Genomic DNA, 24,361 nt, shown 5'->3' with positions numbered 1-24,361 from the left:
AGAGGCAGAAAAATGAAAACCAGTAGTCCTAGTAGTCCTAATTTGTATTTAGATTATTTATATACAATATAATATTCCATACTTGTCAGTACTTAATTGAAGTATTGACATTGTTTAAAATTAAACATCAGATATTACTGGTGTCTACAATAATTTCACTTTTCCTTGTAAGGTCTTCTTATTCCTATTACCCTCAAAGCAAACATTGACATTTATATATATTTTTTCCTTTAAAAACACAGCAAATTCATAAGTAGAAATAGAGGTAGTATATACTACATATATATATATATTGCTTAAATTTATTTAACTCTCCTCTAATACCCCCAGATCTTAGATCTGCTCTTACATTCTTCCACAAAATGTGATTTTGTACAGAAGCTGTTACATAGGAATTTCTCCTCCTACAGAGGCATTTTATGGTCTCTTAGGATCAGCTCTGTTCCTCCCTCCACCTTCCAGTGCAATGACAAGTATAATTATTTTTAACAACAAAAAAAGTAATAGCTTGTGCCAAATGTAAAATGATTTTTTCCCCCCACACACAATGGACTGAAAGACAAGCTAGGACTGCTCATAGAACAGTGAACTGGATTTTGACAACTCCAAACCTTTTGTTTTGTATCACAAAACATCGTCAGAAAGAGCCTCTAGAGAAATAGATGTTCTGCTATTGATTGTACCTGACTATTACATATTTGTATATCTGAAGTACAGAAAATTTGGACTGATTTATGCCCTGGCTTGGGTGGTTTATCATTTTCACTGAGTGCAATAAAAGAAATTCCCTATGAAGTCTTAAGATCAGCCATTTGAATTAGACTGTCACAAAATAATCCTCCTTCCCAATACCAAAAGGTGTACTGACAGAACAGCTGACCTAGTTTACTGAAGTAGAAAAATAAATAAATCACCTTTTATTCTGAGATCCCAGCTGAATACGAACCTCTTTGTGAAACTGAGCCTACATGTATACATTAACTTCTTCCTGTGTAGAACTCAATTCTCATTCCCAATTACAGCATTTGTTATTTGTTAAAGCAATAGTTATGAAGTTATCTATTTGTTTATCTTTCAAGGCAGAAGGCCCTTGTGGGGGAATGCAGATAATTGTTGGCAAAGGAAAGGGAAGATTTTCTAAACAAGGAAAAACAATGCTCCAGGCTTTATCATGTCATCCTGTCAAAATCTGTTACGCTACAAGGATCTTCAGATGTGTATGATATTCCTGCCGACAGTCCTGAGTGTTTATACATAGACAGATTACTCCCCAGTGTCCTCTGAAGATGATAGTGGCGACATAGAATGAACTGACTTTTTCAGCATTTGTTTAAACCTCAGTCAATCCTAAATTCCATCCTTTGAGTTCAATGAATCAAAACTGAATGCTAATAATTATTGTATTTGCAATCCCACAGACTTTACAACCCTTGAGACAGAGCGGGAGCATTCAATTAAAGAAGGATGAAACTCAGAGTGCTGACTTGTTAATTGGCCCAAATATCACACAGTTAATGACGTCTTTTTAAGGTTTATGTAAGCTCATGGGATGTCTGAGTGATATTGTTGCTGTGGACTCTATTAAGAAGGGGAGAATCTTTATCAATACCAATGAAGGCAAACAGTCTAGACAAAAGGGTTGACACATTCACAGCATGGAAATTAATGTAGCCTTGATTCTCTTTTTCTTGGTATCTTCATATCTTTTTATACAACCTTCTTTCTAAATCTTTGTTAAAGCTTCTCATAGTAGGAATGAAGTAAATGTTTATAGACCCTGTCACAGTTCCTTATAACACCAAATCACATACAGAGACTGTATATCAATATCAATAACTGAAGAAGATTCCCCAGCTTTGCTCTTTAAAACACCAGCTTTAAAACAGCTCAACCTCTTGGAGTAATTGTTTGGTTTTGAGGAAGGAGAGGAGATGAAATGGCAGATTTATCAAGGGAGATACAGAAAGAGCTGTTTTTAATGAACAGCAGAGCACATCTTGTCAAAAGGAAGCTTAAACAAGGGATAAAGCTTGAAAAAGTTGGCTTATTTTGTGCTCTTTTCTGCACAGTGTTTTTAATAATGTCCAACTGTACAAAAACAACCAAACAGCCTGAGGTGATAACCATCTACTAATAATTTTATTTTTCTATGTTGGGCACACACAACTGGGCAAGCCCAGTTACTGATACTGAGAATATACCAATTAGTTTAAGTTTGGAATCCATTTTTTTTGTGGATAAGAGCAATGGGAGATGTGTTAAAAAGAGGATTTTTTTCCCTGATTTTTTTTAGCTACTGACATGCCCCCCCACACTTTTTTTTTTTTTTTTTTTCATAAAGCTACCTTTCATAACTGAATACAACTGTTAGCATGTGTAAACATTGATTTTAACCTCTGGTTGCCTTGACTAAAGGATGTCACATGGTTACAACATAAGACTGTCTGTCATTGAATCTGTACTTTAGTATCTGTCCCAGCTGTGAATTTCTGGTTATCTTGCCTTATTTTGGTAAAAGCTGTATGTATGAAACAAAATGTGTATGTGAGAGCAATGTAGATAAAAACAAACAAAACCATCAGACTGGTAGGATATTCCTAAGCCTGTGGTGTCAGCCTAATTTTGCTCCCTTGAAAATCAGTTGTAAAGCTCCTATTGCCTTGGGGGTAGAGCTAATCCATCTTTGAACACTTTTGAAAATCCCATCTCTGGTGCCTTGAAATCTCATTATAATAGTGAAGGGCAGAAGTAATTGCTCATAGTGTAAAGGAAAGTTATAACTTGCATTGTAAGAAAATATAAAATTGTAAAAAAGTGGAACATGCTCAAAACACACTTTACAAAAGGTGGAACTACTCTGTGAATCAAGAATGCAAGTTCCCAGTCTCTGAGTGAATCAATGTGTTATGCCTGGAAAAAGAAGAACAATTAAAAAGACAAAACAAAAATGAAAACTAAATGCCACTGAAGTTAACCTGTAAGCAATTAAAAGTTTTGTACATAAATTGATTTTTTAAAACAATGTTATTTTGAACTTTGGATCTCTGTACTTGTGACAAGCATTCATCTGGAATAATGAAACAAATTGAAATGCAATTAAAATCAAAGTCTTTCTTTGTCACAGGCCCATTATATACATTGCTTTTGGTTTCTCTTAAAAGCACAGTACTTTCTGAAGAGCCTTAAATCAGCATCTGCAGGCAATGAAAAGTGTTTGAAATATCTTGGCTGCTATAGCAAAATGACCAGTTTCCCTCCTCCGGGAGAAGACCATTTAATTGCTGTGGCAGTATTTATCTTTCTTCGTATTTTATTTTATTTTGTTTTAATTATTTTATTTTATTTTGCAGCTTACTGTATAGATACTCATTGTATGTTATAATCTAATTCAGAAACTGACTAGCTGACTACTCAGTGTGTTATTCAGTATAAATAATGGTGTCTCACTCTAAGAGAATAAGGTTCTATTGATTTGCTCTGTAGGCTCTTTTGAATTGAAGGTGCTCTGACTTGTCCAGGCAGAGCAGCCACTTTTAATTATTACCTGTTGGCAAGGAGAGCAGTGGGCATTAAATATAATGTGTTATCAAAATTTTACAGAAACATGTACATTCACAGGCAGGGCAGAGACTTTTATATCATTCCTGAATATGAAGAAAATTCAACAAATACAAGACTACTTAGATTTAAGGTAATTAACACTTGGTAAAGTTGGAATCATATCACATCTTTCTCCTCCTTCCCACTGTCCCTCCAGCCCTGTGGCAACCTCTAGTCCACATGGCAAAGTCTAACCTATATGGGCACAAATAGTGTAGTTGCATAGTAGAAGAAAATGCTTACATTGTTTAGCTTTAACATTTCAGTCAGGCAAATTGTCACCTCATCAAAGTCTTTTACAAAACTGTCAGCATAGCAGTCTGCTTGAATGTTAGAGTTTTCCATCCATTTTGAGATCAAATGGATGCTTCTTTCTGCCACTTTGCTTATCTTTCCTTCACACTACATGTTTCTATCCTCTTAGCACTGTGATGGACTCCATACTTTTGGTTTGCCATGTGGTCTGTAAAGTCATTGTTTCCTTGGAGGTGCCAAGACATTCTTCCTGCAAATCGTTCAGTTTAATGCTTGAACTATGTTCATTGAAAGACAGAGGGTAAGTTCCATAGGTCTATCAGCTCTTGGCTTTGGAGGTCAATAACTTATATATCAAAGGGAGGAGGAAGAAATCCCTAAGGACAAATACAGGCTCACCTCCATCAGGAGGGGTTTCTTCTTCCTAACCCATCTAATGCTTGCACTGAAAGATGAAATCTGTATCCATTCTTTTTTTATTATTTTTATTTATTTATTTATTTATTCAGTGTTATTTATTGTAATCTGTATAATCAGAGTCTGGATATTATAATGCATCTTGGCTTTGAGTCATTTTAATTCCTTGGCCTCCTTTCTAGTTTGATATCTTATTCCATTCTTTCAGAGATCTCATTACAAAGCTCAACCATTTGTGCACCTGGGTATTTTAAATGTTTTACTCCACTGGTTTTCACAGAAGTAAATATCTAAGATAGTATGGGATTAATGTTTGCAATAGTATCAGGTTATTTTATTTATGAAAATTTGACAGAAAGTGTGATCTATCAAAAAAATCCACACATATCTATTATAAGAAGCAGTCAATAAATCAGTAGGAATTTTGCCCTGGCAAGGAATGCTACTGTTTACTCAGGTGTAATTCAATCTGAAAATGCAATGGTTTGTTATCATTAAAGTAGTGAAATTTGACAGACTTCTCAAAAGGGCAGTGGGGTCAGCTTGTTTCCACCTTTTCTCCCTCCTAGTCCTCACTAGTTTAGGGAGAATTTTGCTAAGATTTATCAGAGAGTATTTTGTGGTGTAAGCTGGTTTTCAGACTTTCTAAGTAGAACTTATTGAAATCACTGGAAACTAAAAATTTAAGAATACTTTTGGCCATTTATGCAGACTATTTTATTCAACTATTTATTAGTTGAATAAATTGGATTAACCTAAAAAATGAAGTGTTTCAACCTCAACAAAGAAGAAGTAAAATTTATTTATATTTACAGGACATCTGATACTTAGATAAAGTAGAAGCTAGAGAACAGAGAGACAAGGAAAACCAGATTCGGTTACTATTGCTTGAGAAAATATGTCTTTATAAACAGCATCTTAAGTGATTGAAAGAATATCTACTAACAATTGAAGGCAGTCAGAGACATTTCTTTAGAGAATAGGTGAAACAGAAACTCCTTTCAACAAAGGGTAGATGTTGCTGGGTCAGAAACTGGATTATGCAATAAAAGGAGCAAAGCAACAACTGAAGCTAATATCACTAAAAAAATAAAGTGGCAAATGCAGCAGCTCAGGGGAAACACGCTGACAAGATAGAGAACAGAAGGACAAAAAGCCAATTTGCCCCTGCAAGCAAAGTAACAGAAAATTGAGTTGAGGTGATAGAATCACAAGCACAGCAAATAAAGGACAGGAAAAGGAAATGGAAGGTAGGAAGGAAGAGGCCTCCCAGACAAGAGGCATTACAGTAGAGACTTATGAACTGACAGTCACATTTTTGGACTATGATAGCTGGAATCAGTTTTAGTACATCTGAACATCCTCCTGGATGTGATGTTTCATTGTTGTTGTTCAGGATGCTAAGAAATAATACAGCATGAGAGACCTCTTGTTGTTCACTTCTTAAAAGCTCTTTTCTTACTCAGAAGCCTTTTGGGAACTGGCAGGCATTTCTAGCAGCAATTCAGCCTTTCCTCTGTTGTGTACAATGAGGGTAACGCACTTGTGTTCTGGGCTATTACACAAGCTCTTAAAGTTGTGGAGGGTAGCTGCCATTTTGTGTCTGAATGTTTCACCCCAGCTTCCTAGGTAATAATTTAATGTTGTTGATTTTCAGAAATGGGAATCAGTGATTTCTAATGGAAAACATTTTCTGCCAATCCAATCAACTAAATTAAGGTACCCATTTAATTTAACATTACTTTAACAGAGTATTCTTTTTGCCACCATGCCTATTTAATTTTGCCATGGGCAAGAATCTTAAAGCTTGTGTTCTCAGCAAAATCTATGCAAAATGGTTACGGCGCTTTCAGAGTCCTTAGTGCTTCCCTTCTGAAATATCAGATTTAGTGGGGTGGAAAAAAGTACTGGAAAGAAAAAGAGAGAAAGATCTTCACCTACATCTGCAAGCGTACATATAACCCTGTTTATATCACCCCATAGAAGTGTACTTGTCCTTTGCCACACCACTCTGTCAGACTTCAAGATTTCTCATTATAGAGATATTTTCTTGCTACTATATTGAAAAATTCAAAATTTATTCATGTCCGCAGCTCACCCCAGTGATTTGGTGTTGGGGACATGGGTATCACAGTTTTCTGTGCATCAATGCAGATTTCATGATTCATCATTACTGCCCTACTGCTGTCTTTACAAAAGGCAGCATGGCTGAGATAGAGCTTACAGAGACTGAGATGCTCTCAAAATCTCTATGCTGCTCAGAGCTCTGCTTTATTGCTCTGGGGTGTGGGAGAGAATTACAATTCAACGCCCCCCATGTTATGTGTTTTAACTCTTTAATTTATATCTTTTTTTTTTTTTTTTTGATACAGAAGGGTTCTTGAATGGTAACTAGTATTGTTTATGCATGTTCTTTTTTAGATGGTAGGAAGCTATACCTGAGTTGCTGAATTGCCCTCTCTTTCTTACGAAGTCATTGCTAATCTTCTCTGGTATGCTGAGGCTGCATTGTTTAATTGGTAATTATTTTTGTTTCCTTGACTGAACTGTTACTACACTCTTAAACAGCTTTTGACTTGTTACATGAATTACAGCAGTTTCTTCCTTTTGTAATAGGAATGCTGAATATTCAGCTAGTGCAAAGCCTAGTTCACGCTCTGAGAAAAGGTGTGCACTTGGAAAATATAGCATTACAGTGTTTTCATATTGCTAATGGGGTGTTGAGGTAAAGCAGTCTGCATCTGGCTGGATACCAGATTTCACTCCAGGGCAGTGCACAAAAGGTTGTGTTATCTTAGATTTAAGCGTGCAGTCACAGATACAGACAAGGAATGCCTCTCCCTCCCTCTCTTCTTCGCACTTACCAGCCCTCCTTCTGAATCCATGTAAGTTCCCAATTTTATACCTAATGAGGTCTCCAGGGCCTTGCCACCTCTTTGGGTTCCCAGACATTGAGATTTAGCCCATCCAGAACTCCTTTCCCACGGACTCTTTGGGAAGTCTGGTTTCTGAGAAGGAGTTGGGGCCTGAAGGTTAAAAAGTAGCAAAGGATGGCCTCGGAGGGAGGATGCTTTCATAGTCTGTGTCTAGCAAAGACTGCCTTACCCTTTATGGTTCCAGATGTAAGAAAAACAACATGACCTTTTCTTGTCTGCAGACTCACTCAGTCACAGCCTGCCGCAGTCCAGTGTCCTTCCTCCAGCAGTGTGCAAAGCGGAGACAATGATTGCTCTGTAGGACACAAAACTGTTTGTAAAGAACTTGTAGTGGAAGCAAGAGGAGTGGCTGGAGCCTCATGTGGTCCAGGGAAAGGGAACTGGGCAGGTATCTTCCAAGGGATCTACTTGTCCTTAACTGCAGCCAACGTCAGAGCTGTTGATGCTGTCTTTGAGTCACCTCTGAGAGCTGGTGTTGGATGCTGTTGATCAAGGCTGTCTTGCTGTTAACCTGAGCTTCTGTGGAGGCTGTTAGGGAAATAGAAATTAAGAGTTTACCACTGGTTCACATATAGATTTCTCTCTCTCTCTCTCTCTGTTTTTTTTTTTTTTTTCTCATCAGAGCGAGTTTTATTCTATTAGGAGAAGATGACTGGTCTTTGTTATACACTCACTCACACTTTCACTGCTGAGCTTGTTCTTACTCAGCTCTCAACAATTTTAATTAAAGAAAATAATTCTCTATAGCTTTGTTTAAAGATGAGAAACATCTGCCAAACATAACTACAGGAATCAAAAGAAAGCAGAAAAAATAACTATTTGTCCACTAACAGGCACATATACAACTACTACTATTAAAAAAAAAAAAAAAAGTAAAAAGCATGCTTGCTTTTTAACAGGTTGAGTAACAGAGGTACTGATAGGAAGTGGCTCAATTAAAAAGCAATTAGCTACTGTCACTGATAATGCTAAAGAAACAGGGATAGCTGGACAATTAGGGAAAAAAAATAAATAAATAAAAGATGGAGCTATGGTTACCTGATGTTCCCTACTTGTTTTTATGTAAACTCTGGCACATATATGCAGTCTAACTGGGTAGTAACTGCCTCCCATGTGGAGTCACTGGAGCATCTCTTTGGTATGGCCTGAACGGGTGCCTACATACTCTTAGCACTAGATGTCTTTGGCTGTCCACCAAGGATTAAAAGCATCTCAGGCTGCCTAGATTGAAGGAAATAAGAAGGAAGTAAACCTCAGCCTTTGGCATTGGTAGACCACATCAGTTGTGCAGACTTTATACTCTCAATGGAGAAGAATAGGCACTTTAAGACATATTTAATCTCTTAAGATTGATGTGTAAAATAGTTTATATGGGTTGTGCTGTAGATAGGGCTGTTTCATTATGTTAATTAAAGAGAGAGCCTAAGTGAAAGGTAACTGTTTACACAGTAGATATATTAAATTAGGTGAAAATAATATCACCTCCATCATCTCCAAGGAAAATAAATGTGGGTAAGCCTTTGGAGTATCTCACCTGGGTTGGCCTGGGTCCAGGACTAAAAATCTTGTTAAGGCAGGGTGTCCAGGGAGAAAACAGCAAGACACTTTGGGAACGGGAATGATTTAAGTGTAGAGAATGATTTTTAAAACTTTGTTTTCAACATGTTAGCAGACATTAAGTGCATGGTAATTTCTGCCATGGGAGACAAATGGGAAACTACAGTTAGACAAAGATGGGCCTAAATAGCTAGTCCTGATCACTTAATTGGAGGAATCAGAGTTGACCAGATCACAGACAGCAAGATAGGTCATCTTGAGCAGGGTGAAATTGCATATTGTAGGGTGATGTTGTTTGGCAGGCACCATGTACTATGACAGGGTGCACTCTGTGCTCTTTGCTGAGTGTGACTTGTGATGAACATAGTTACAATCAGAGGGGATAGGTGTCATTCCTCTGGAATATCCACCCCATGGACAAGTGGGAAGAGAGAAGGCAAAGGACACAGCTGACCTTGTCTGCTATGATTTTCATGGAAAAGTTCAGAGTCTGTCAGCCAGGAAAGTACAGAGTGGTGCCAAGGGTAGAGTAGAAGCCAAGGAAATGCTCAGCTCACTGCCTCCTTTGCATCTCACCCTCCCTTGGTGTCTTGAAAGGTCTTTGCTCCTGGCTATGCTCTTGTCTGGTTTCCCAGGAGATGAAAGAGGTCTGCTTGTGCAGCACATACATTTTGTTGTGCGAGAAGCTGACATTAATAGGACACTCAATTTTGGGCATGTGTGATTCAGGGTGTCCATACGAGAGACAAATCTGATGAAAGGCTGTTGTGATGAGAGATGAAAAAATGTGAGATAAAGATGTGGTAATTTTTTCCCAACTCAGAAATACTGAAGATAATAGAGAGAACACAGTAAAGATAGAGCTGTTCTGTAAATATATTTAGGATCTTAAACTTGCCTCGTGTTTTCATTTATTTATTTGTTTATTTGTTTATTTATTCTTTTTAACATTCCTAGTCAGTGGAGTTTAGGTTGCTTTGCCTCAAAGAATGCTTGTATTAATATTATTTTTAAACATCCTTCTTTGTTTTAGTAGTTGCATGAACTATATACCAGTCCATTTAGAATAGTTTGTGCTTTCTCTTTAGCAGCAAATAAAACTAGCCATTGTCTTAATTGCATTCTTCTAAAAATTGGCTCTGAGATGCTGAAGAAACTTCATGAATGAGCATAGAATGAAACAGATTATAAAATCTGTTTTAGTTGAGCATGTTTACATCTCTGAGAATGGCATAACTGGCAGAATGAACATATTTCCTTGATAAAATTTTTTTAAAAAAATGTTTCAAAAATACATCTTTGGAAATGTTATATTCAAAGTGTGTAATCCCATTGGTTCCAGAAGCCCAGAGGCTTAGTAATGCTCCTTTACTGAGCTACGAAATCAGACGGGCCACTGCCTATAAGAGAGAGAATTGAAGTGGGAATAAGACAAGTGAGGTAACTCACTACAACTAAATGCCACATCTTACCCTACCTCATACTATAAGTACCAGTGGCTGCTGGGCTGCACAAACCAGAGCAGCTACTGCTCTAAGTCATGTCAAAACATTAACTGTCATTCTGAAATGTACTATTAAAAAGTTATTTATACAAATATGGTCTCTTTTGTTGGGGAATGTAGTAATTTTATGCAGTCTTCTTCCCCATTCAGTCTAAACATCATTGTTCTACTTCACCTGAACTCACTGTGGGGGGTGAAAAGCACTTTCAATGATTGTTTGCAAGTTTTTTGCAACCTCTGTTGAAGATGCCTTGTGAACAACGTACAGAGATCTAGTACTGCCCATCATTACTCCATGTATACTTCTAGCCTAATTTATACCCATGACACAGATGAAAACTCCTCACAAATGACATCTACCTTGGGTAGAGTTAGAGGCAGTTCTCTATTTCAGTCTCAGAGTTGATGTTCAGAACTACATGACAGTAGCCCTTGGTACCTTTGAGAAAAACAGACTTTGCGTTGCTGTAAGGAAGTTTTCCTCTATGTTCCTGTGCTCTTCTATTATATTTTCTTAGTACAGTAGGGAACACAGGAGACTGCAGTTCCCTTGAGCCCAGTTTTTCATGCAAGGAACACATATACTAGTTACAAATAAAATTAAATTTTAAATTCTTTTCACTACTTGTAGTGTGGAGAAACCATGTTAAATGCAGTGATATTTACACTTTCATTCAATTGCTTCCAAGTTTGCCTAAGCAGTAAAAATGTAGTTGTAGACACATTTATTCATACTTCAACAGTTATACCCTTGAGACTATTTCAAGCAAAACTGCATTCAAATAGGCTGTTTATTTGTTTTAAGGACTTTTTAAAAAATCAACAATTAAATAGTCCATCTGTTCCCCAAACACTTTCAGTTAAACATTTGACTATAGAGTTTTGAAAAGGCAATTTTACTAAATTGAACATTCTGTGTTGCATATGTATAAATCCTTGACTGCTACAGGGAAGCAACAGAGTAGACAAAAGCTTAAGTTCATCAAATTTAAAGATAGTGTAAATCAATGGAGTTACACCCACTTACTGTACAGTAGATCACTCTTTTCCTCTTTCTTCTTAGAAAAGTAGAAGTTAAAAAAGTTCCATTCTGAAACCTGGGTTAATCTTGCAATTAGAGATCACAACAAATGGCTCTAAAATCCCTGGGAGAGTACTTTCAGAATGTATTTGTGCAAATCACTTTTCAAAGTGGGTTTATATCCCATAGAATTCTTTTTCCTGCTTTTTAGTGTTGGGCAAGAAATGGCTGATACTGCTATTAAAAGCAGGCTCCGTTCTCAAACCAGGACAAAGTATTAAAATGTTATAAATGCATACAGACCAAAAATGTGTGATTAAGTATAATTTATAGTTTTCATTAAATGAATCTACTTTATTCTCAGAACAAAGTGCTGTATTATTAATGGAAGTTCATGATTGTTATTAATTACACATTTTTAAATGCTTTCATTTTAACCTGTCATCAATTTCCCATAGCGAAATGATATGTTCCGACTTGAACATTCTGAACTTTACTTTGGTCTTAAATTGTGTCAAGATTTTCCTTTGGGCATTTTTTTTTTTTTTCCAAACATTTCTTCCATTTAACACTAACCATCCTTTGAGTCTTCATCTTATTTCCTCAAACTACTAGTTTTAACCATGAATTTATATTTCCTAAGGTAGAAATATCTTAGGAATACTGAAGGAAATTTAAAACTGTTGTTTCATTGCCCTTATTAATGAGTGTTTATTTGTGCAACAATTCAATCAGGAAGAATATATGAACTCAACATACTAATTTTTGTGTGTGTTCAAATTAATTAATTAAAGAATTAAGCTTTCTTTCAGGAATTTTATTGCACATAGGCTGGCAACACTTCAGTAAATAATTCCTTGATATTATTTCATTGTATTTGACTCATCAGAATGTATCTCCAGAAATCAATCTGTATATGCAAAAGAGATGTGGAGGCTGAACAACTTTGCAATCACAGATGGCAGGACAGATGTTACAAATGTATTACAGTTATAGGGAAACATTAGCACTCTGAAGGATGAAAACCTTATCTTCAACATATCTTGAAGATTCCAAATAGAATTGCATGAAATGGGGCAATTTCTACTTTACTGTTATTTCAGTTTTATTTCATGGGCATGACTGGGAATACAATTTGGCCTTATCTTTCTTTGAATTACAGTATAGAAATCATAGAATATAAAAACCTGATTTAAGAAAAAAACAACAACAACAACATCAAAACCAGCAAAAACAAACAATCCAGAAATAGTTACATGGAAAAGAAATTAGTTGATCAAAGAGTGTAATAACAAAATGTAACTAGAGACAAACATTTAACAGGCGTCCCATCAGTGATTTTGTCTCATACCTTGGTTCTTCCTCAGTGAAGATTGTTCAAATCTTAGCATAATTCTTCCCAAACTCTTATTTTTTTCCTTTTTTTTTTTTCTTTTTATACTTTTACCTTTCCTTTTTTGAATATGCTCACTTTTTCTGGCACTTTGCCTCTCTGACTTTCATTCAACGTATTTACTCATTTAATCTTTCTTTCTTTCTTTCTTTCTTTCTTTGGATGTTCGTGATTGAAGAGTGACAGGAAAAAGACCAAGAGGAGGCAAAACTACTTGGTGCAAAAGAAAGGAGTCAGTTCTTAACAGTACTAGAAAGGAATGAAAGCTGACAGGCTGGTAGAAGAAAAATTTGGAGATACACAGAGAGAGAGGTCAATAGACTGGAAATTCAAAATGAACTGATGGGCAAAAGGGGGATGATACACTGAACGGTAGAGCAATGGCTTAGACACAGTAATGAGAGAGTTTGAAGTGGAGACAAGATAATTTAGATCTATCTGAAAGTCTAGGAAAGAAAGCATGCATTTTAGCAAGGATATAAAGAAAGGAAAGTGATTTAATGGCTGCTTGCAGGCTAGGGAAGCAGGACAAAAATGAGACCAAGTGAAATCAGGGGACACTGCAAATTAAATTAAGCTTATGGAAGACAGAGGCTGTGGGAGGAAATATGATATCTCATTTACTGTGATGACTTCACCTGTTGTCACTCCACTGGATTTAAGGATGAGTCACCAGGGATGACTATTACCTTATTAATTTAAAGATGATAATATGTTAACATTAATTCCAAATGGACAAACAGGACAAGTTAAAAAATTAACTACGAACACTTTATGCATGTGAAATTAATGAATTTGCTACTGTTGTGTCTTTGGAGAACTGAACAAAAGAAACCAATGTAAATATGGTTTTTTTTGGTGCTTTCTTTTCTCATTTTTGTATGTGAATTATGACTGTTGTAGAACGTTTCTCAGTTCTTTTTCCATTTTTCTTCTTTTGTAGTAGCAATGTAGCAATGTTAAATGGACTGTTTGCCAAATAGGAAGAATCAGAGAGTTTTGCAGAGTTAGTCATCTGCTTTTTTTTACTTTATCACAGTGATGATAGCAGAGTTGAGCCCTAACATCAAAATCAAAACCTAAGCTCACAACAAAGTACCTGACAACAGGCAAGCTGCCCAGACAACAATGAGGGTACATTCTGCGTCTTTGTGTAACCTAAATTTATCTACCTGTTACATTTTATTATTACTCATGTTTTTATTACTATTTATGGAGTCCCCCCAATTCTGTAAATACTTTATGAAGCAGATAAAAAGCACAAGGTTTCTTCCCTGAGAAACTGTGACACAGATTCAGATGTGAAGCAGCAAGTGAAAGAAACAAGGAAAAGGGTGTGAGGAAGAGGAAGAGCTCACAAACAGAGAAGTTGGGTTGCTTAGTTGCATTTCACCTCTGGGGTTGGCTGGCTAAATTCACAACAGTAAGAAGAGTTCACAGAGTCATGCAGGTATAAACTGAATATTTTATTTTCTTTCTTTCCTTGGCTTTAACATTTAAATATATATGCTGATATTAAATAAGTGTTAGCTTGGCTAACAGGGTTTAAAACTAATGTTTGAACACTTTTCTAACCAGTTCTATTGCATTATGAATTGGGAAAAAAAACATACATCTCCGCAATTATTTATCACTTGACATAGACTACTCACTCTCCCTAACCAGCTTGGCATTTAACCTTCCTTTTTGCCATAGAGCCTACTGCTAGTAACCCCATACTAACAGACTTTTATCAGGAAAGCAGTTTTGGTCTTCTAGCACGAGGAAGAGGTAGTCTCTTAGGTTGGCAGATTACAGGCTTTGTTAAGGTCTAAAATATTTTAAGATAATTAATTGATTAATTAATCGCAGGTTTAAAGATAAAGATTTCCTCATGCATTTAGGAGTCAAAGAAGAAGATAGTCCTGGTCAGTATAAAGACCACAAGCTCTTCTGCAAGAACAGATAAAAGCAAGTAAGAGCTTATTATGTTTTCCTGCCTCAGCTGCTAGAGTTAAACAGAATGGTACCAGATAAGTGTTGGAAAAAAGCATGAAATGGCTGTTTCGAAAAGATGTTTCTTCTCAAGAAAAATATTCTGCCAAAGAGAGATTGCCAATGCTGCATACAGACAAGCTTTATATTAATTATCTGTGTTCATAAAGTAAGAATGATTACATCAATAAAGGGTGACTCACAGTTAAATGGTGCCTTTCAACCATACGACATCTATTGAGAACAAACACTGTGCTCCAGATTGAAGCCAGCTAATGCACTAACAACATAATTACAATGATTGCAGCTGTGACAAGGGGTATGAGTGGCTTTCAACCACAGCTTATAACAGCTTACAAGAAATGCATTTCTGTTAGTTAAGTATGTTGTAGTTTGGTTATAAGAGCAACTAGAATGGAATTGGACCTATTGGCTTAAACTAGACGTTGTAGAAATTGATAGGAGTAGAAGCTATTAAAACTGAAAGAGAAAAAATCATCTAAAACTAGGATAGCATTCCGCTATTATTATATATGAGATTGCTGTGCTGTCAGTGAGTGTTCATGTACATACAAGCACAGAAAAAAAAAAGAATAGTTCCCGTTTTCAGATGCTCACCCATGACAAAAGAGATGGAGGGGTAGGATTCTTTTAACCGGACTTGTGAAAGCCTCAGCTCAGGGCTCCCAGTACAGTTACTTGAAATAAGCAGACATTTTGAGAGTGTGATTAATTTTGCCACATTTTAAACTTCCATATTCAGGTGGGAATATTTTTAAAGTAGCTGATTATCTCCACTGAGTAAATGGAACTGGTGTGACTTGCTAATATATGCACATAGACATTGCAATAGTCTTTATCTGATCAGTTGAATTATACCTTTGGATGAATAAAGACAGGTGGATGAGGTGGTGCTAAAATAAATAAGACTATAAATCCAAGTTAGAAAATAGTCACAATACCTCAACATAGGATACCCCTTGGGTACTATAGCAGAAGTGAGCTTTATGAGAGGCAAGACTGGTGAATATTTAAAGACTGCTCTTCCTGGAACAGATGCAACATGTAAGAAGTGGTGGAAAATAGTGTTTGCTTAGAAATTTGCCAACAATGACTATTGCAAATGTCTTGTGAAAGGAACTCTGCATATGAAGTGACAGACTTCGAAGTGCTTTGAATGCAGAGGAAAAATGCAATGCTATGGGGGTGTGCAGAAAGATTACTGGTCTGCAAGCATAAGAGGAAGGTTTTTCCTAAAACACAGTACCCTGATGTATGTCATCACACAGGTGTTTACAGTGTGACATGACTCTTCCATAAGCCCCACACTGCTCTCTCTGAAATCCCTGCTACTGAAGACACAGTTCACCCACAATCCAACATCTTCATTCCACTCCATTTACTGCAATAACACTGAGCAGGCTGAATGACAAAAATGACAGCAGTTATTAAGCCAAACTTCAGGTCAGATAACTTACTACAGAGCTGGGAAAAGGTTGCATAAAACAAAACATTCTTTTTTTATTTTATTTTATTTTATTTTATTTTAAATTCTGGGGCCTCCCTCCGAGTTCAAAGAATAATCCCTCTTTCCTCCCAGCAGCTATCCCTGTCAGACCCCAGTCCTTTACTCAGATAGGTGGAAATGTATGTTCCCCATAGGCAAACCCGCTATGGGCATCTCCTCAAAATTCTTTAAAGTACTTTCCGGGTTATTACAGTCTGAAGCCTTTTTCAATCTTCTACAAATTACATATCATAACATGTATTAGCTATACATATGTTCTATTAAATTCATTACCTGCATTGTGGCCTTAGCTTTTGTCAGGGACTCCTTATCACAACTCATTAGTACTTACTGACAGGCTTGAGGAGTGTTTTGTCCATAGCATCTTCCCCTTTACCTCATTCTTCTACTTTCAGAGGTATCTAGAACAAAAATAGGTAGTTAAAAAAATTGAAAAGAATTTTAGGTATTTTTTTTGAAAATCAAAAAGCATCATTATGTCTCTGTATAAATCCAGTACATAGTATATAAACAATAGTGCTCTTAAGCACTATTTGCACTTCTTACCATCATATCTCAAAGTGATATAGTAGAAATTCAAAAAGTACCAAAATTGCCAAGGTAGGCAAAAAATGTCCCCAGTAGCATGGAAAAGCCATACAGAATCTGAGTAGACTCAGACTGTTAAGACTGGGGAAAAACATCCAAATATCAATAAAATATAAATTTATATAAAGGTGGAGAGAGAATTTATTCAATAATTACCACAGTGAAATAGACGGAGAGCACTGACTGGTATTATTGAACAGCAGGTTTAAAACAAATTGAGTATAATTAGTGGAAGATTAAATTGTGGTTCTCATTTCCACAGATATTGTGGTGTCCAAAGTATAAACATATAGAAAAAGATTAGGCAAATTCAACAGAACAGACTTGCCCAGGCTTATTAGGTACCATGGACTCAGTGGCCCCCAGCTCAATAATGACTGAGCTATTGACTGCCAATGCATTGCAGGATTTACTCTGGAGAACAGTGGGTGGAATGATTTTTTCATACCCCTGTCTAGCAGCCCTCAGTTCATGACCTAAATAAGGTTGGCTTCATCTTCAACAGCAGTTTTAGACAAGCCATCTGGCTTTGCCTTGACCTGAAAAGTCTTTGCCTTAAATACTCATGTCCCTTTGGCCCGACTGAGTTAATTCAAGCAGTTTGCAGATCACTGTAGTTAAACCACTTCAGCTTTTTTTCAAAGATAATTTATAATCTCTACCAGCTTGAATTGAAATGTAGTTTAAGAGTGTGCACAGTCATTTGAACAGTTTTTAAGGTTTATAAAAGTCATTTTTGAAAGTAGAAAAGGCTTGTGAAAATGGGAACTCATTGATATCATTATTGTACTTTTTAAAGGGTCACTTTTCTGTTAAGTGTACTAATGAGCTAGAAAGGACATGATTACACACAGTAGTACAGTCAGATCAGATTGGGGGCTTTCATAAGAATACCAAAATCTTTCTCTTCCTGCATAATATTTGCTGATGGGGAAGCTGTAAAGTACAGAGGGAAGCAGAGCAAAAACCACTTTGAAGAATGTTTTTGTTTTCCTAAGGAATATAATAAATATAATTTTCCCTATAATTTAAATCCGATGTCCAGAACTAAAAGAAACCTTGAGGCTTCATTAAAAGTTACCCAAATATGACTATGCCTCTAACACTTAGAGGTCACATTGATGATGAATGATTTTCTATACTATACTTTAATGGTACCTGCTACAATAAAGTTTTAAAGTTTTAAGTTGGAGATACAGTTTAAGTGGAGATACACTTGGGTAAGTTGAATTTAATAAGTAGTTTACTTATCCTTGGTGTTTCTTGTATGTAATTATTTTTCTTGTATGTAATTATTTTTATTGGAAACAAGTTGATATTTTACTGCTGATGGAGTTTTCTTGCTTTAACCTAAACTGTAAGCAACATCTTGTCCCTAAAGTTTGTAAATATGATTTGTCCATAATCTTTGCATGAATTAGATCAGGTGCCTGTGCACCAGAAAAGAATTTAAACATCAGTTCCAATGGCTGTCATAATCTACAAAAGCGCAGGCATTCCACAACATTGGAAAACAAGAAAATTCTGACAGACATTGGCTATTTGGCTGCTTCTAATTTGCTACTTTGGCTTTCAGAGTGGTCAAACCTGACCCCAGAGCTTGGATCATCCACACTGCCAGTGAAATGCTCTTTTAACTAAAGTTAGAAGCACAATTGCTTTTGTTGTCATGAAAGCCAGGTTTTCGGGATATTTTCCCATAGAAAGAAGGTTGTTTCTGAATTTCAGTAGCCTTACTATTGCATAATTTTGTTTCCATAGAGTTCATATATTCAAAATTTATTCCAACATTACTCTGCATTTTATTATTTTATTTATTTTATTTTATTTTATTTATTTTATTTTTCATTCTGAATTGTGCTTAATTCTTTTTGACATACTTACCTGTTAAGAAATAAATTACACTTTCATCTGAGGTCTATTGATACTGGTAAATGTAGGAATTCTTCCAATTCTTTTTCCCTGATGAATCTCCATGTTTCTCCCTATATCATCATTCTTAATTAAAAATGACTTCTGTCACCACAGTATGTTTAGATACTGCACATTTTGGGGTAACTTTACTGCTACTCTTTACCATGGCCTGTCTTGTAGTTTATAAAACTGTTTCCATTCATAAGGCACAGTGCAAAACCACTGTTACTGAGGCAGAGTGTGTGTTTTATGTTATTCATCAGTATCTAATAGATTTTTTTTTTTTAAATATACAACCCCCAGCCCCCAAACAGCACCCTCCCCCCCCCCCCCCCCCCTTTTGATTCTGTGCCTATACAGAGTAAAATACCATATGGTCTATCCCAAATAAAACTCGCCGCATATGCTTTATCTGACTTTTTAAAACAACAACAGAAGAAACAAACAACAAAAAAAAAACAACAAACAACGACAACAAAAAATAGCAAACCCCCCAAAATCCAACAAATAATATTAATAAACAATACAATTTATGCTGGATCCCTGTTATGCAGGTGGATACATTTGAACATATCAGCTATACTGCAGCAAAGCATGATGTATCAAATGTCAATGACTATGACTCTTAATAATCTGCATTAAGTGAGGGAACAATTTGTTGATACCTTTGCTGTGCAACAACAACAACAACAAAAAGTACGTCTTGTTTCAGGTGAACCTCAGAAACTTCAAGCATGCCATTCCGATAAGCTTGGTCACGTGTGGATCCTTATCTGAAGATTATCAAGTCATTGTTTGGATGTAATTATTTGCTAAAATGTGGAATAAAAGTAAGGAACTGTGAGTACTTTTATATTCAGAAACTGCACACACAATTTCAGCTAGAGTATGGTGTTGGGAGTTGAATAATGAGAACTAATTCCCTTCTGTTTAAGATGATTTTAAGATTTCTGAAGTATGTTCATTTTTTTATTATTAAAACTGGAAGGAAGCTCCAGCTGTGGAGAGCTGTGTCCAATAGCAAGTGTTTTGATAATGTGTTTTTGCTGCACACTTATTATAAAAAATAACTGCAGTGCCTCTGATACAATTAACTTCATTGGAACAGCTGGCAAATCCTGTTTTTTAAAAAGACGACCCCTGTTGAGCATTCCAGTCACAAAGAAGATACAAATTATAAAAAAAATAAAATAAAATCATGGTGTATAAGAGACAAGACATACATGATCAGTGGTAGCTTGCAGTGAGCTAGATCACACTTTTCATAACACTTCATCAGTGTTAATAAGTACATATTTGCATTTGTCTCCTTTTAGAAAAGCTCTTCAGGATACACGTAAGCTTAAGCTGAAGTTAACATGCTAGCTTGCTGAGGTCTCCTTGATCACTTTCAAATTATATTTATAAGATGTGAAGCATGGAAGCAGGTTTTACTTTACTTAACTAGCAGGTGTATTTGAAACCTGGATTCAGAGGAGAAATATATATTTTATTTTTTTTTTTTAGAATTTGTTCTAGTGTACTAGTGTATTTTCACAGAAAATATCTTGCTGTGCTAGGGTAGAAATCTGGGCAGATTTCCTACATACTTCAGAGAAATAGAACAGACACTGAGGAATAAGGAATTGTGTCAAATTTGAAAAACAAACACACAAACAAACAAACAAAAAAACCTTGCCCTGCTCCATTTTAAAGTCTGCTCAGTTTTTACTGTGGCAGGAAGAGCCTAGGAAGAGCCTGCAACTAGTTACACATGGTATTTTCCTATAAGGGTAGAATTTTCACTGGGAAACTGAGCTCTGTTAACATTAGGTGGACTCGGTTTCCTAGAAAGGAACGCACAACCCCAGTCCCCAAAGTGCCTTGGGGGCCATAGGCTGGAGGTGTGTGTCTTTTTCAGGGCAAGTCCAGAGGTGTTGGACGAGCAGGAGCCCATGCTGTGAGGACTGGCATTAGGGAATGCAGCCAGGTGACTTCTTCATGGTGGTGTCTGATCTGCTGGGCTATGAGCCGAGAGGTCCTGGGGCTCAGAAGCTGAGAGCCACATATCTTGATCATGGCCCCCCTGTGGAAAGGCTCTGGGAACATCCTAGAGGAGATGATGGACAGGAAGCAAAATTCCTTTGTCTTGATGACTGTTTTGCTCAAGAAGGAACACCGTGGTATTCCAAAGGGGCATAATATTAATCCCATATGTCTTCTGGCGCATAATAAACTATAATAATACTATAAGAACACTACAAAGACCTTTCTAATGCTTAAGCTGGTCCAACTGAGCATCCCCAGTAACTGGTGAGGGTCCACAGAATGTGGTTATTGAGTTCATTACACTTCCTTATAGTATGGTCCCTGAGCACTGTCACAGGCTGCCCAGAGAGACTGTGGAGCCTCCCTCCTTGGAGGTCCTCAAAAGCTGCCTGGACGTGGTCCTGGGCAGCCTGCTCTGGGTGTCCCTGCTTGAGCATGGGATTGGACCAGATGGGCTCCAGAGGGCCTTTCCATCCTCAGCCATTCTGTGGTCCTGTGATTTCTGAGCATAAGACAAATTTTTCAAGATCCCCAAGAGCACTCTTGAATTTCCATGGGATTCTGGAGGTTATAGAGTTATGAATAGTTTATACCATACACTGAAAGGAAGTAGTAGCTGGGATGCTGATCAATCCACAGAGATAGGGGTATCAGTAATATGCATGAGCATCATTCTGGCCCCAAACAGATTGCATAGAAAAGGCATCAGCAGTGTGACCATACCGTTTTCTCCTATTGTCCAATAAATTCAGGTCTGGGTCTTGGTACCAAAGCACATGGGAAAAAAAGTTGGTGGGGGTCAGCAAGGGGTAATTCTCAGCCCAGGCAAATAGATTGTTTTGTTTCTGAGGAGGTGGAAAAAATGGACCATGTCTGGGAAAAGTGGCCTGTCTGGCACTTCAGATGAAGGTAAAAATTACACTGAGAATATGTCTGGGAAACAGTCTTGGTAGAAAAGTTCTTTTTGACCATTTCAGGTCATGAGCCAGGAGACCTTGGGCTTGGTTCAAACATTTTCTTAAAGCACAGCTGCCAGTATTATCAGCTTTCTGAGGTATTGCAGGGAGTCTGGCTCTTCTCACAGGCCAGGAAAGAAACAGAAACATCTTAAGTACATGTACACCCATGGGGACCACTGCAACAATCCAAATGAATTCCAGACACAGAGAATGAAAAAATATTAAAGGGTACAAGCACACTGAGCGTACTAGCTCTCTTGGTAAAGCTGTTACAATATTAAATTGCCTCACATCTCTCAATTTTTCTTTTCTTTTCTTTTCTTTTCTTTTCTTTTCTTTTCTTTTCTTTTCTTTTCTTTTCTTTTCTTTTCTTTTCTTTTCTTTTCTTTTCTTTTCTTTTCTTTTCTTTTCTTCTTTTCTTTTCTTTTCTTTTCTTTTCTTTTCTTTTCTTTTCTTTTCTTTTCTTTTCTTTTCTTCTCTTCTCTTCTCTTCTCTTCTCTTCTCTTCTCTTCTCTCTTCTCTTTTCTTTTCTTTTCTTTTCCCTTTCTTTTCCCTTTCTTTTCCTTTCCTTTCTTTTCCTTTCTTTTCCTTTCTTTTCTTTTCCTTTCTTTTCTGCAAAAGTGACGTTGTCTGACTTTCAACTATTCTGCTGGGCTGCACACAACTTTATCAGCAAGGTGGGAAAGGATCCCATCCTTGAAAGTCTTTCTGTATGTAAGACAGTCACCTAGCTGTGCCTGCACAGCCTCTTTGTTAAGCTGGCTGAAATCTTCAGTCCTCACATTCAAAAGGCTGGTTTTCTGTTTGGGCCATTTCTGTGTCTTTTTTTTTTTTTTTTGAGCTTTTGTTTGTATTTCTATTTCCTTATCCATTCCGTGTGAAGACCAGCATTGTGATAGTGCAGCTGCCTAGGCTTGGTATGGGACCAGATAACTTTTTGGTTTCCTGCAGTACTTCTCAGAAGTGTGCTGGTGTTTCAGGATCATCTTATTCAAGACAAGGCCCAGGCAGCATGCTGAGGAGACAAGTATTTTTTCTCCCTTCTATCTCATATGTATAGAAGTGGGAGTTTCCAGACAGGACTCTGAGCAAGTGACATTGCTTTCCTTGTGAAGGAAATTTGGGTATGGCAGAGAAACCCTTTCTGCCACGTTGAACAGGAAGATACAGCTCATTCATCTCTAATGAGAGAAAGGAAGTGATGGTGACAGGCGGGGAGGTCTATGGCTCCAAGGATGGAGGTGGGAGGTGAGCATCCTGAAAACCCAGAACCCTGGTACTGCTTTGCTGGGCCTCCACAAGAAATATAGGTCTGTGTTTTCAATATCCACTTTGGTGAGCTGGACCAAACCACCCCTAGCACCATGCTGGATATGTTCCATTTTTTAACCTGCAAGGTCTTCCTATTGCTTTTTGATCCCATTACATTCAGACTGTACATTGAGGCTGTGGTGTGATGTCTCTAGGTTTTTGATCACAGCTATCTAAAACAGTAGCAGTTTCTCAGCTAGATACTTCCAGACCCGATGCTGAGTGTATTAAAATATTCAGTGGCTTATAAGCATTTAACTAGGGAATGCATTATTCTGCAACAGTAGATTGGATTCCTCATTATTTATTGTTCCACCAAATTTTATGTCATTTACTAAGTTTGTCAGCAAAGATTTTATTATGTCCTTTAGCTTTCGTATATGCTGTATTTTATAGCACAATGCAATTATGAAGCAATATCTGTTGTGGGCTATATGAAGACGTTTGTTTTGGTTACTTAAAAAAAAAGTCTGAATCTTCATAGCAGGTTTTGCAAATAATGCAAAAGAAAGACAAATAAAACAATAAAAATACAAAACCTGAAATCTGCTCTAAAACATGGCCAATCAGTTCTTCATTGCTGTAAAAACAAGTTACCACACAATTCTCTTTTGCCTCATAACCTCCTCAAGAAATGAGAGAATATAGCTTGAGTGTTATACTTCCCTTCAGATCAGCCAGCACGGGGCTCTTTCAGATCCACTGAGGGCAAAGTCCAAGACAGCTTTGCCACCAACACTTATTAAAACAGGTCATGTTTGAGTGTTTCTGCCACTCTCTACATGTGGCATGAACCATCTCACCCTGACTTTCCTGAGAAGGTCTCAAAGGCCACGAGCACTGAGAAATGTCTCTACAGCATGCAGTCTAATGATCATTCTTAAAGAGAAGTTACCATCTTAAAGCCAAAGAAACTGCTGACTATTCATGTCTGCTGCAATGTTTCTGGAGCAGTCTGTGTGGTGGCCCCCCATTACCACAGACTATGATTACATGGTACACATAATGCTGTTATTAAAGTAATTCAGGATAAATTGTTACAACAACCAGTATTCCCTATGAAAACAGCCAAGACTGTGAGGTTACTTTGGATCTATCAGCATTCTGCTAGTTTGAAACAGCTCTCCTTCTTCAATATGTCCATGTATTTTATACTATATATATTTTATGCAATCTATGGTGTGTTGTAGTTAATGAGGCTTAGGTCTAGTATTTGTCCACAGTCCAGTTTGCTTCCTGTTTTTTTAGTAATGACCACTTAAAAGTTATGAACCATCATCTAAGCTATCAAAGGGCAAACCTGCTTGAGACCCTTTGTATGTATACCTGGATCAATTTTCTGCAATTTTCAGGGGTGTCTGTTGCACAGAGAGCTA

The sequence above is a fragment of the Cygnus olor genome, chromosome 1, assembly GCF_009769625.2.
Source record: "Cygnus olor isolate bCygOlo1 chromosome 1, bCygOlo1.pri.v2, whole genome shotgun sequence".
NCBI lineage: Eukaryota > Metazoa > Chordata > Aves > Anseriformes > Anatidae > Cygnus > Cygnus olor.
Note: the sequence above shows the minus strand (reverse complement) of the source record.